This window comes from Gossypium arboreum, chromosome 4, assembly GCF_025698485.1.
Source record: "Gossypium arboreum isolate Shixiya-1 chromosome 4, ASM2569848v2, whole genome shotgun sequence".
Lineage (NCBI taxonomy): Eukaryota > Viridiplantae > Streptophyta > Magnoliopsida > Malvales > Malvaceae > Gossypium > Gossypium arboreum.
The window spans coordinates 13803586-13813716 of record NC_069073.1 but is presented as its reverse complement, the minus strand read 5'-3'; the positions used below and the strand labels follow the sequence as shown (position 1 = coordinate 13813716).

Below are 10131 nucleotides of genomic sequence, written 5' to 3'. Positions count from 1 at the left end.
CTTGCCCTTACGTCTGAACCTCAAAACTTTCTTCCATGGATAAACCTTAAGACCCAAAACCCGACGCTCACCCAACTTAGTCTAACATAGCGGGGTATGACACTTACAACCATACAACGCCTCAAAAGGTGTCATCTGGACGCTAGACTGGAAACTGTTATTGTAGGCGAACTCAACTAGTGGTAGATAATCCTCCCAACTACCTTGGAAGTAAACCACATAACTCCGAAGCATATCTTCCAGTATCTAAGTCACCCTCTCAGATTGACCATAGGTATGAAGATAGAACACAGTACTGAAGTCTAATCTCAAACCCAGAGCCTCATGCAATCTCTTCCAAAACCGAAAAGTGAAGCGAGGATGTCTATAAGAAATTAACGTAACAGGAACCCTATGCAGTCTTACAATCTCAAAGATATAGAGCTTCGCTAGCTTTTGCAGAGAATTGTTTGTTCGAATCGGAATAAAATGAGCGAACTTGGTCAATCGATCCATGATGACCTAAACAGAATCCTTCTTTGTGGGTGCTAAGGGCAACCCACTAATGAAGTCCATCGTTACTCATTCCCACTTCTATAAAGGAATCTTAACGAGTTGCAGCATACCTGGTGGCAAATGATGCTTATCCTTAACTTGCTAACATGTCAGACAACGAGCAACGAAATCTATAACCTTAAGTCTCAAACCCAGCCACCAATACAATTCACAGAGATCGCGATACATTTTATTACGGGCTACAATGCGCCTCCCTCAAAATCGACTACCTCAGATTAGAATCATTTGGCACACAAATCCAACCTCGAAAGCACAAAACTCCATTCTTATTCATCCAAAAATCCAAAGTACTGCCGCTCTCAATTTGACGAAACTGCAAACCAAGACACTCATCCCCTAACTGCTTATCTCGAATCTTATTAATCCAAATCGACTTAACTTGCAACTTAGCTAACAAACTCTCATCATCAAACAGACTAAAACGAGTAAACATCGCCCTCAAATCAGTCATCACTCTATGAATTAAAGCATTGACGACCACATTAGCCTTACCAGGATGATACTCTATTGTGCAGTCATAATCTTTAAGCAGTGCAATCCATCGACACTGTCTAAGATTTTATTCTTTCTGAGTAAGGAGGTACTTGAGGCTCTTACGATCAGTGTAGATGATACACCTCTCACCATACAGATAATGTCTCTAGATCTTCAACACAAAAACCACAACAGCCAATTTGAGATCATGCGTCAGATAATTCCCTTCATGTGTCTTAAGCTAACGGGACGCATAAGCCATAACCTTACCATCTTGCATCAATACACATCCCAAAATGACGTGCGGCGCATCACTGTATACCACAAATTCTTTTCCAAATTCAGGCTGTATCAAAATAGGAGCCTGAGTCAAAACAGACTTGAGCTTCTCGAAACTCGATTGCTGCGCATCAGTCCAAACAAAAGGAATACCATTGCTTAAAAGCTTAGTCAAAGGAGCTGCAATCAAGGAAAACCCCTCAACAAACCGCTGATAATAACCCGTAAGACCCAGAAAACTGCAAATTTTAAATATGTTCTTAGGTTGTTTCCAATCAAGCACAACCCCAATCTTTCTTGGGTCCAATCGGATCCCTTCAACAGAAACCAGGTGTCCCAGAAAAGGTACCTCTCGCTACCAGAACTCACACTTGCTCAACTTAGCAGAGAGCTATTTTCTCGGAGTATCTAAAGCACTACTCTAGATGCTCATCATACTCATCCTCGATGTTAGATTAAACCAAGATATCATCGGTGAAGACCACAACGAACTGGTCTAGATATGCCTAAAAGACTCTGTTAATCAAACCCATAAATATAGCCGGAGCATTCGTCACACCAGAATGCATAACTAGGAACTCGTAATGTCCAAAACGAGTCCTAAATGCAGTCTTATGAACATTAGCTTCCTTAACTCTTAGCTAATGGTACACAGATCAGAGATCCATTTTTGAGAACACTAAAGCCCATCGAAACTAATCAAATAGATCGTTGATCCTCGAAAGTGGATACTTATTCTTCACAGTCAATTTATGCAGTTGCCTATAATCAATACACGTCCTCATGGTCTCATCCTTTTTCTTAACAAACAAAACCCGTGTCCCCCACGGAGACATACTAAGGTGGACGAAACGACGATCCAGAAGTTCTTAAAGTTGAGCCTTAAGCTCTGTAAGGTCCTCTAGTGCCGTTTGGTAGGGAGCGATAGACACCATAGCTTTACCTGGTAGAAGCTCAATACTGAACTCAACTTCTCGATTCGGAGGTAAACCTGGTAACTCCTCAGGGAAGACATTCGAAAAATCCCTCACTGTTCTGATACCCCCGACAGAAAAGTCCCCAAAAATAGAAACGTTGACATAAGCCAAATACGCCTCACATCCTTTCCGTACCAATTTTTCAGCCACAAGAGTGAAGATCATATTGGACAGATAATCTCGATGTTTACCAATCACAATCACCTCCATGTCATCCTCCGTCTTCAGAACGACCCTCTTAGGTCCGCAGTTTAAGCTAACTTGATGCTCAACCAACCAGTCCATACCCAGAATCAAGTCGAACTCCCCAAAGGGGAGCTCCATCTGATTTGTCAAAAATACAACCCCTTGTACCATTAACGAAACATTCCTATAAAGTTTATTAACCCGAACAAACTGCCCTAACGGACTCACTACAGTAATCTCACTAGAAGTGCTCTAGACAGAAATCTCCAGGTTTTCAGAAACATAACTAACTACATAGGAATGTGTAGAACCTATGTCTATCAAGCAGTATAAGGTACATCAAAAATAAAGAACGTACCCGTGATAACATCAGGAGCATCTCTATCCTCTCAACAACAAGTGACATAAACTAACAAAGGTTGTCTCACTTCAATCTGACTAGCACCTCTGTCCGGTGCTTTCTGTTCTCAGCCCATATCATCACCACCCTTAGTTGATCCATGACCCATAGATGGCTACTGAACTGCTCTCTGAGACTATAAGAACCCAGTCCCGAAGCTTGCATCTGATTGGCCCACTGTTGACAGTTCCTAATACGGTGCTCTAAAGATCTACACCTCAAACAGGCCCCTAGCCTCCTCTAACACTCGCCCGGATGGTGCCTACCTCAATCTTCACAAGTGTAAATCCTAGTAAGAGTAACATGAACCCCCATTCTACTCGGCCCATTAGGTCTAGCCTTTTTCTTAAGCCTTTGAACAGAACTAGAGGGCTTCGGCTCCCTCTTACTCTTGCCTCTCTTACGGTCCCTATTTTGGTGCTCCACGCGCTTAACCTCTTCGGTGATCTTCGCCTTATCCACCAGAACCGCGAACTCTTTATCCCTCTGTGGAGCAATTAGTACCCTCAAACTATCCTCAAATCGTCCTCAAAATAGATGCATTTCTCATATTCTGATGCTATCATGCCCCAAGCGTAATGGCTCAAGCTCAGAAACTCGGCCTTATACTCAGCCACTGTTCTATCACCCTACGTGAGATTCATGAACCCACGCCTACGAGCATCTACATACCTCGCCCTAACATAATTTCCCTGAAAGTTAGTCTTGAAGAAATCCCAATTCAAAAAATCAGGCAGAGTACATTCTTCAACTGATAACCACCACTGATATGCCTTGTCGTGAAGAAAAGAAACTGCACCATTAAGTTTTTGCTCGGGAGTACAACCTATATCATTCATGATTCTCTCGGTGGCTTCAACCAATACTCAGCCACACTAGGGGTGACTCTACTGACACCCCTAAGCAACTCAGCTCCATTAGACCGACGTCATTCGGTTACCAACCCGCCTCCCCAAATCCAGAATGAGGTCCAGTGACCCTCTCTAATATCCTTAACATGGCTTAGGACAGTATGTCATCCCCAGCCGAATGGCTGTGAAACCGATGTCTCACTCGTATCTAAGTTTGGCATATTGCCTAGAAAGGAAGACTCAACTCTTGCCCCCTTACGCCCTTTACCACGTCCACGAATATGACATCTGCAAATTCCATGAGCGTTCATTGTATAATTTGAATTTTATCTACATTATAAAATTTCATGTATCAGTTCCAGTATTTATTAGCAGATATTTTATGCATAAATTATCAGAAGTTCAGAGATGTTTTCAGAAGTTTTAGTATCTAACCATTTTAGTATAGTTTCAGAATATGCTAACTACAATGTTTTCAGAGTTTTCTATCTAAGTTTAGAAATACTTACAGGATTGGCGCTGGAGACTCAGTGTAACATATACTTCCTCAAATTATTTGAAAACTAATTCTTTTTGAAATGTACTTTTAGAACCCAAAATCCACAGCCAAGTTTTGTAATCTGGCTCTAATACCACTAAATGTAAGACCCCAAACCCAGGCTAGAAGCTATGGCCGAATCCGGAGATGTCACAAAGAATGGGTTTTGAAAATGGAGTCATTACGTAAAATCAATTTAGCTTAACAACACATTCGTTTATATTCATTGTCGAAAATGTTAATTAATTGATTTATTTGTCAAAGCACAATTTACAGCGAAAGTTTAACAAAATCATTATATCTTGAAAGTCCAGTTCATATTTTTAAAAAACCCTTGTTTGAGTTAAACTGTCGTTTTCCTAAAACGTTTTGTCAAACCATGCAAATAAGCAAGCAAATGAAATCAAAACTAACAATTAAAAACCATACAGTCCAAAGAATCCCAGAATTTACAAACTCTCAAATAAAACCAGAATTAAAAATCAAAGCTGTAAATTTACTAAGTAGAATAGTTCTCGATCAGGTGCTCGCCACTGAGCCTCTGCCACACCGACCCGTCTAAGTCTATGGATTACCTAAACAGAATGGACAGACAGATGTGAGTTTTCGTAAACTCAGTGTGTAACCTAATAGAAATAGACATGCTATACATACAGAATCATATACACAATCAGATACAGTTTTAGAATTAGATTCAGATTTAGATTCAGATTCAGATTTAGATTAAAATAACAGAAACAGGTATGCAAAATCCTACCCCCATCCTTTACACACCAACTCCGACTATCCCATCACACCATCTGGGGTTAAAAACACCCATCCATCCCTACACACCATATCATGCCATTACAACACATATCAAATAAAGTGCAGCCAAGCTACTAGAATATAAGTGATGAATGCCATACAAAACACTTCCTCCACATATATAAATCCCACCCCAATCAAACATACATAATTATAATTATCATGCTTACATGCTCATTTAAAGATATCAAATATATATACATACATTAAATTATTCAGACATGCATGACAATATTAAGTTCAGAACAAAATATCAGAATAGTAGATCACATAGTTTTAGGGTTTGGTTAGCCCTTACCGACCCTAAGGTAGGTCCACAGTCGATAGGAACGAACCGTGTGACCCTAGGGAAAGTTTTAAAGTTTTGGGCCCATATGCCCGTGTGGCCCACATGCTCAGATTGGCCTTGCCCTGTCGACTACACGGCCTGGCCCAGAATTCACGCGTCCGTGTGGGCCTACACGCCCAATTTGGCCTAGCTCGTGTGGCCCACACGGCCACACTCACACACCACACAGCCATATCTTGCGCACGATCGTACCTTTGTCAGACACATGGTTGTGTCTCATACACAGCCACACGCCTGTGTACCATTGACAGTAAGCATTTTTAACTTTTGCTGAAACTTAATTTTTCTTGTTTTGGGAACACACCTGTTACGATTTTGATGCAAAATCACTCCCGAGTCACACAACACCTAAAATTGACCAATAAACCACAGAATTAGTCGCTTAAATAAACACTAAACCGAACTACATCCAAAATAACAACCTTTTAATCCACCAAAGTTCTTACCTTCGAACGGTAATAGAGATTTTGAACAATTAATGTGCCAATTAGAAACCCTAAGCCCCTTGATCTTCTTCTAAACATCAAATGAACCTTATTAACCAAATATTCACCAACCAAAACAGTAATTGCACCTACAAAACTTACCAGAAACGCACATTGAGCACTGGTGTAATGCCCCAAAACCCAGCCTAGAAGTTTAGATCAAATCCTAGAGGTTACATTGGCCACTAAAAGTATCGAAAACAAAGACTTTAATTCAAGCCAAGAAAACCTTCTTGTTCATTATATTTGAACAATATTAAACCAGCGTCAAACATTCAGAAATAAAATCCATAGTTTCTAAAGTTCAGTCCAAATAATACCTTATGAAAGTCCAGTATAAAAACTTGTACCACAGTTTATATAATTGTTTTACAAATTGACTTAAAATTAACCATATAAAACTTATGAGACTTTACTTAAACTGAATCAAACTGTATCTTTCTGAGACCTCCAGTATACTGAGTTTAGCTCCAAAACACGGAAAGTACCTAAAAGGAAAGACACTATAGAGATGAGCTACATGAGCTTAGTGTGACTCCGAAACATAAACAGATGACAAAAGACAGAGTGACACAATAAATACTTCAGACAAGCATGTGCATAAAAATATCACTTATGAAAGTCTCAATCGGTATGTCAAATACATTATCAAACCATAGAAATGATGATCCAGTCATATGCAATAATCATAACATATCACATGACATTAACTATATTGTCATAACTAAAAGGTCACACAAATAGATAGAATATTCTGACAAATAGATGTGTATTCAGATGCGAACAGATGCACAAGTCAAAATCCCATCACACCAACCAAACACCACTTCGTCTATCCAGCACACCACATAAGGGCTATGGTAGGCCCGCCCACCATACACACTACATAGAACCATAATAGGTTGATCCACCTAACAACCACAACATGAAACTATGCCACTTGAGTAACTGTATACAGCTGAGCTGATATACGTATAAGATAGTACAGTAAACCGTTGTACAAAAGTATCATAGTTAAAACTGTTAAATTTGTCCTCCTTCTCTTCATAGCTAGATCCCAAAACTTTTATGCTATGCAACAATGCACATATTATGCAGACAATATAAAAAAACGGATATTAACATTTCCAGTTGAATAAATTCAGATTTGATCACACTTGATTCTAATATTTAGTTACGACAACAATCATAAGCTCATATTTATTCATCACATAAACGGGAAATAAAATTAAAGCCCATGAATGCACATATATACACGAACCAAACTAAACTGAGTCCCAAACACATTTACTGAGGCTTGACTGAGGGTCAGTGTAACAGCCCGATTTAGACCGTAGTCGGAATGGTGGTTTCAGGACCATGATTCTGAGTTAAAAAAATATTTTAAAATTACTCTGTGTTTATTATGTGTCAATTTATATCTGTGAAATTTTTGTGATTTAATTTTATCGTTTAAGTGTCCGATTAAATAAAAGGACTCAATCGCTAAAATTGAAAACTTAATAGTTTAAAGTATAAGGGCCAAATTGCTAGTGGCTTTTTAAATTGAAGTCTTTAAGTTTTAAATAGACCATTTGTGTATGTAATGGCCAGTTGTACCATTATTATATGTGTTTTAGTAATTTAACTATAAAAGGTAAATTAGTAAATCAAATGTTAAGTTAATGTAATAATAAAACATAAAAATAAATATAATATGGTTTTGATAAACCGTAATTTATACATATTTTTACCCCATGCTTAACCCATTTTATGGATGATTTCCTATTAGAATTGGTGAATTCGATGCTCCTAATGCTTTAATTTCATGTTTTATACTTAGGAGAGCATAAGAGAGCAAAAGGAACGAGAAACGGGCCAAAAACGGAGAAAATGGGCCAAAGTACGAAATCAACACGGCCTGGACCTGCTCACACGAGCAAACCACATGGCCATATCCATTTGGCAATTTTGAAACACGATTCACACTGGCGTGTCACACGGGCGTGTCCCTACCAAGCCCAAGTTGAGTCCAATTCGGAAAAGGCTAATTTTGAGGGCTTTTAAGCATTCCAAAGCCTATAAATACACCCTAGAGGAGGAAGAAAAAGGAGACACAGAATAGGGAGTAAGGAATTACTCCAAGGAAGCCGATTGATCCATCTCAGAAGCCGGATTCACCGTCAAGACTGAAGTTCTCTCCTCAATTTCTCCTTCAGGAGTTTTGGGTTTTCTTTATGTTTTGTATTCTTTATTATTCTGAGATGTTTTCTTATTTAGTTATGAACTAAAACCCCTAAATACCTAAGGGGAATGAAACCTAAGACAAATATTGTTATTATTTTCTGAATTGTATGATAAATATTTAACTTGTTCTTAATTATGTGTTCTTAATTCTTGTTTTGATATCCTAGGATACTAATTCAAGATAAGCTCTTATTCAGAGGAGGAATAGACCCTGTCTAAGAGTACATTTGTCATAATTAAGTGCCTAGACATAGGGAGACAAGACTTTACCGGATTAGGGTGAAACCTAATAAGGGGATCCATATATCGAGTTAATGCAACCCTAGGGTGTTAATTAGAGAAAGGTCTCAATTATTCAATCTAGGGATTAGATGTTACTAGTCTTGAATAGGGATAATAACATAACTTAGGGATTTCTACGGAATAAGTTAAATGAATAAATCGTCCGATTTGGAGCCAGAATAACAAGTACAGTCTAGGTGGATTTTTCCTTAGGTGTTGTCTTAATTCAATCGATTTTCCCAAAAGTAATTCCCCAATTTCATTCTCTGTGAATTCTTAATTTAGATAATTATTTAGTTAAAACAAAAACCACTTTATTTTTAGGCTAGATAATAAGAAGACAGTCAGTACCAGTACTTTTAGTTCCTTTGGGTTCGACAATCCGGTCTTGCTAAAACTATACTACTGTTCGATAGTTACACTTGACTACATCGCGATAATAGTTAGTTTCAAGAACGATTAATTATAAATATTTAAAACCTATCACGAAATCACGCGATCAAGTTTTTGGTGCCATTGCCAGGGAGCTAAGATATTAGGAACGCTCAATTTTTATTACTTTAGCCATTTATTTTTCTTGCAATTTAATTTAATTTAATTTAATTATTATTACTTATTCATTTACTTTTTCCTTCTCTTGGCAGGTTTTTATAGTTTATGACTAGAAGAAACCCGTCAGGACCACTACTTTTTGACGAAGAAATCAATCGCACAGTTCACAGAAACCAAAGAGAAATAAGGCGAAGCTTAAGATACACAGAGAACGAGCAAGAGGACGATACTCAACCCTCAACAGAAGAGATGGCTAAAAACCAAGACAATCAGCTACTTCCTGCAATTGCGGTTAATCAAAATCCTAGCCCACGCACTGTGTATGATTATGCGAAACCTTCTTTAACAGGAACTGAATCAAGCATAGTTAGACCTGCTATAGCTGCAAATACTTTTGAACTGAAACTTAACACTATTCAAATGATACAGCAACTTGTTTAGTTTGATGGTTTGTAGGATGAGGATCCCAATGCTCATTTAGCCAACTTCTTAGAACTATGCGATACATTTAAAATTAATGGTGTTTCTGATGATGCCATTCGTCTTCGGTTATTCCCTTTTTCATTAAGGAACAAAGCTAAACAGTGGTTGAACTCGTTACCACGAGAGTCAATTACTACTTGGGAACAAATGACCGAAAAATTTTTACTAAAATATTTTTCGCCGGCTAAAACGGCTAAATTACATAATGATATCTCTTCTTTTGTGCAGATGGATTTAGAAACACTCTACGATGCATGGGAGAGATACAAGGACCTTTTAAGAAGGTGCCCTCACCATGGTTTACCACTTTGGCTACAGGTTCAAATGTCCCATAATGGTTTGAATCCTTCGACTCGACAAATGGTTGACACAGCTGCTGGCGAAACCATCAATGATAAAACACCTGAAGATACCTATGAGTTTATAGAGGAGATGTCACTGAATAACTATCAGTGGCAAGTCATGAGGACAAAGCCAACGAAAATAGTCAGCGTTTATAACGTCGATTCAGTCACCATGCTCTCTAATCAGGTAGAACTCTTGAATAAGAAAATTGATGGTTTTCTTAGTTCTTCACAGGTTCACCTAGTAATGCAGTGCGAAACAAGTGGAGGTGGAACAAGCCATTCGAAATACCAACCTTATGGCCACAACATGGATAACGAGCAATTAAATTACATGGGTAAT

The 10131-nt window shown here is 38.4% G+C and overlaps 1 non-coding gene across 1 annotated transcript; it reads right to left on the bottom strand.

Moving 5' to 3' along the window:
• Positions 1-9639: 9639 nt before the first annotated feature.
• On the bottom strand, positions 9640-9746 carry LOC128292200 (small nucleolar RNA R71). Its single transcript, XR_008282185.1, has one exon. It is a non-coding gene; the product is annotated as a small nucleolar RNA R71 (small nucleolar RNA).
• Between the last annotated feature and the right edge of the window lie 385 nt (positions 9747-10131).